We start from the raw sequence: 5,186 nt of genomic DNA, 5'->3' as shown, positions 1-5,186 counted from the left end.
TGTGGTTCAATAAATATTGTGATGTAAACTTTAACAACTGTTTTCTAAAGGACGGCATTATTTAATTTCAAAGTCGCATATTTTGTAAAATATTAAGTCCGAATCTGTGACGCGTATCACACCGTAATTGTTTTTGATTTACAAGGACTTTTCGATTTCCGGTACAGAAAAATACGACTTTTTTATATGTTTCCTTTTATAATTTTTCACATTTAAACACTCGTTAAGTGTTATTGAATCAATTCTATGCGGTTCCTTCAGCAACTGTATGCTGGTAAACGATTTCCCCATGAAAATAATAAGAAAAGAAATCGCATGATACGATAAAAAGGTAACGAGTCGACTAATGAGACTCGAGAAACGTTTAATATACAAACAAGTTTTTCTTAATTCTTACTATTACAGTTATTGAAAGTTTAAATAAATGTTTTTTTATTATGATATTAGTAATGGAAAACAGTTAAACCGTAATCAACATATTTTAATTCAGTTATAATTTGAGACGTAAAAAAAATCGAGAGTGAAAATGGGGAATGTGTCATAGAGCAGACAACAGTCGAAGGTTACCAATGGATCTTTAATGCAGGGAGAAACTCCTATACACCCAAAGGATTGCTTTTGCTGGCCCCTTAACACAATAACCATGATAACAAAAATGTAAACTATTTCAACTAGTCACTTGTTCAGGTGGAACTTTTAAACCAGAGGAAGAACAAAGTAACTACCATGTAGTTAATAAGTTCTGGAGAACTTTTCGGCTAGTAAGTTCTTTCCGCCTGAAACTTTCCAACGTCGGAACAAAAGAGCATTTACAATAACTTGGACATCATACTAAAATCAGAAGTATACACAAGAAATTAATAGAATTTTAAAAAATGTACAAAACAATTATGAAAAATAAATATGATATACAGCAACAATCACCGCATTAGTGGGTCCTCACTATGGACAGGTACATACAGAATATGGCGGCTTAAACATCTTAACTGGCACAAAACTCTCCCCTAACATAGGACAGTGTATGTGTATAATCTCAGACATTCAATCTTTATAAATATAAATTTGAAATAACTTTTGAAAGTGGTAGGATTGCATAACATAAACATTACTGTACAAGCATTATTTGATACTTTAGAAATAGCTGAGAACAATGCCTGAGATAAATATTTTGACTAATTCTTTACACTATTCATCTGAACGTGGCCAAGTTTGCCTTTGGGTTTTTGATTAACTGCCTATAGCACCCTTTGGTGCTTTGATTTTGGAAATTATGCGCATGCGTATAGTTTTCTTCACTTCAAGGGGTTTTCGATTGAATGGTTGCTCTGGATTCCCCACTCAATTAATTAATTTTTATACGACCGCAAAAATTATAAAATTTTTGGTCGTATATTGGTATCACGTTGGCGTCGTCGTCTGCGTCGTCGTCCGAATACTTTTAGTTTTCGCACTCCAACTTTAGTAAAAGTGAATAGAAATCTATGAAATTTTAACACAAGGTTAATAACCACAAAAGGAAGGTTGGGATTGATTTTGGGAGTTTTGGTCCTAACAGTTTAGGAATTAGGGGCCAAAAAAGGCCCAAATAAGCATTTTCTTGGTTTTCGCACTATAACTTTAGTTTAAGTAAATAGAAATCTATGAAATTTTGACACAAGGTTTATGACCACAAAAGAAAGGTTGGGATTGATTTTGGGAGTTTGGGTTCCAACAATTTAGGAATTAGGGGCCAAAAAAGGGCCCAAATAAGCATTATTCTTGGTTTTCGCACAATAACTTTAGTAGAAGTAAATAGAAATCAATGAAATTTAAACACAAGGTTTATGACCACAAAAGGAAGGTTGGGATCGATTTTGGTAGTTGAGGTCCCAACAGTTTAGGAATTAGGGGCCAAAAAGGGCCTAAATAAGCATTTTTCTTGGTTTTCGCACCATAACTTTAGTATAAGTAAATAGAAATATATGAAATTTAAACACAAGGTTTATGACCATAAAAGGAAGGTTGGGATTGATTTTTGGGAGTTTTGGTCCCAACAGTTTAGGAATAAGGGGCCCAAGGGGTCCAAAATTAAACTTTGTTTGATTTCATCAAAAATTGAATAATTGGGGTTCTTTGATATGCCAAATCTAACTGTGTATGTAGATTCTTATTTTTTGGTCCTGTTTTCAAATTGGTCTACATTAAAGTCCAAAGGGTCCAAAATTAAACTAAGTTTGATTTTAACAAAAATTGAATTCTTGGGCTTCTTTGATATGCTGAATCTAAACATGTACTTAGATTTTTGATTATGGGCCCAGTTTTCAAGTTGGTCCAAATCAGGATCCAAAATTATTATATTAGGTATTGTGCAATAGCAAGAAATTTTCAATTGCACAGTATTCAGCAATAGCATTGAAGAAATCTTCAATTGCACAGTATTGTGCAATAGCAAATATTTTCAATTGCACAGTATTGCGCAATAGCAAGAAATATCTAATTGCAATTTTCAATTGGAGTTATCTTTCTTTGTCCAGAATAGTAGTTGAATCAACTTAAATCATTGTTTTATACAATATACAATGTATATTCACTTTTACTACCAACCGATAAATTAAAACAATCTTTACCATTCAGTGATAACCAGCACTTTTTTTACATTTTAATATTTTATGATGTATTTAAATGAGTAGTTATTGTTAGAAATTTGAATTGAGATCAGTTTTGGAATAAGGGAAAGGGGGATGTGAAAAAAAAATTGGGGGGAAGGGGGGTCAAATTTTTCTCATTTCAGATTTCATAAATAAAAAGAAAATTTCTTCAAACATTTTTTGAGAGGATTAATATTCAACAGCATAGTGAATTGCTCAAAGGCAAAACAAAAAATTTTAAGTTCATTAGACCACATTCATTCTGTGTCAGAAACCTATGCTGTGTCAACTATTTAATCACAATCCAAATTTAGAGCTGAATCCAGCTTGAATGTTGTGTCCATACTTGCCCCAACCGTTCAGGGTTCAACCTCTGCGGTTGTATAAAGCTGCGCCCTGCGGAGCATCTGGTTAACTCATGGGATCTTTTCTATGTATGTCTGCTATTGAAGGTTATTGTTGTTGCATAATTTTAAATCATATGCATCATTTAAATTAAAATAAATGTAGTCCACATCGTAGAACACCCCTTCAGGCGAAATGGAGTCTTCCATATTATTGTTTCGAGTTGTCTCCCTTCCGGAAGTAACTTCCGTGAATTCAGAATCAAAACAATACGTCGAGTATTAGCTCGTTCTGTCAATAAAGTGTATTATATTAAAAACGATCGCAATTTAAACCGATAAATGTGTACGGAAAGGAGTCATGATCACTGACCGAAAGGAAATTAAATATTTAAAGAGTTAGGAACGGGGTTCCTCCTAGAATTAACGTAGGAAAATATGTGATAAGATACGAAGTGAAATACCTTCTCTCACTCTGAGTCTCAGTGACTGCTGTGGAAAGTAAACTTGGAGTTGATAGTACAAAAATAAAACACAATAGGCCTAATTACATTGTTCATACACTTTGATCTGGGATTGGCTATTTTGTAACTATTTTACATGTGCAGTTGAATAAGTTTTGAAAATAATATTATCCAGCTACATGTATACATGTGTCAATGAAACAACGGCAATCGTATCCCTCTGATTTTTTTTGGGGGGAGGGTTCCAAACCTGTCGTTTATAAGTTGCAAATCAGGCCATTACTTTTCTTAATTTAATTGTTGCTTACTTAACATGTCTAGACTGTTTTTTTCTCACTTTTTAAGGCTGTATAGTTGCCTATAATTACTTTGTTATTTTAACCTCTGGAAAGCTGTCTCATTGGAAATTATACCACATATATACAGATTTTTATATGGATTGTAGACCTGAAAAAGATGTTCAAAGTTGAATATGCTGCAAACTTCAAACAACCTACTACTTATTTACCATGCATGTTTATCATGAAACTTTTGATCAGAACTATATATAAGTGATTTCACCATTTCTTTATATGTGTACCACTATCAATCAACAGAACAAATGCAAATAATTTTTTTAATATTTGCATATGGTTTCCTTTAATTTCTCACATCTATTTTATTTGAATTTAGGGAAATAAGTATTATTTATATAAACAAATCTCATGTCGATATATAACATGTACAACAATCAAACATCAACCCACACCAAACTGGCTGTAGTTGAAAAACATCAAAAGGGAAAATACAGTGAAATTTGGAGAATTTAAATTATCACATGTACATGCATTTGAAATATTTAAAATATTTTTTTCCAATTTTTTAGTTTAAGGTTCCACCTAGCTACCATAGAAAACTGGGATTTAAACGCTAGTCTATTAGAGGGATATTTCCAGTGGCGAATCCAGAAATTTTCATAAGTGGGGGCCCACTGACTGCCCTAAGAGAGGGCCCACTCCGGTCATGCTCCAGTGGTTCTCTAAATAATCAACCATATTTTTCCAGACAAGGGAAGGGGGGAGGGGGGGGGCTCTTAATTTGCCTTTGATTTCATTGGTTGTAATTTTTATTTTATCATGAATCAGATTTGAACACGACTTGGGGAATGAAGGTAAAGACAGAATGTCAGTTTTAGTCTTATATATGTACTTTAATTTTAGTCTTACATGTATTTATGTGTACATATATCACTGATTCAGTGGAGATGGTGAATAGCTATATATAGACACTGACAAGTCTTAGATAACATTTTATAGTTTTGAATGTTTCTTCATCAGTTGACTAAAATTAGGTGGAGGTATGTTTTTATTTCCAACAGAGGGGCACTCATGCTCAACCTATATCTATTTGTGCATGAAGCGATTGATAGTTGCCAGACACTGAATGATTATACCACAATTTTGTGAAAGTTTTAACCTATGTATATACATGTATACTTTAAATACGATAAAAAAAAAATCATGTCTTTTTCAGGACTTCTGATCCAACCATGTAGTATTGCATGTTATTGAGATATGGTTCTGGTTGATGGATGTTCATGAAGGACCTGTAGTACAAAGTATATCACTGGATTGAGCTCTCTGTCTAAGTGTATTATTAAAGTGCTTTGCTTTGAGCTCGGTTCATTGTTATGCAATTCATTCTTTGTGAAATAAAGATTTTACAAAAGACAACTCTCATGTACAAGGATGTCTCAAAGTATTATCATTTCT

The sequence above is a fragment of the Mytilus edulis genome, chromosome 1, assembly GCF_963676685.1.
Source record: "Mytilus edulis chromosome 1, xbMytEdul2.2, whole genome shotgun sequence".
NCBI lineage: Eukaryota > Metazoa > Mollusca > Bivalvia > Mytilida > Mytilidae > Mytilus > Mytilus edulis.
The sequence above is the reverse complement of the archived record's forward strand: the minus strand, read 5'-3'. Positions refer to the sequence as shown.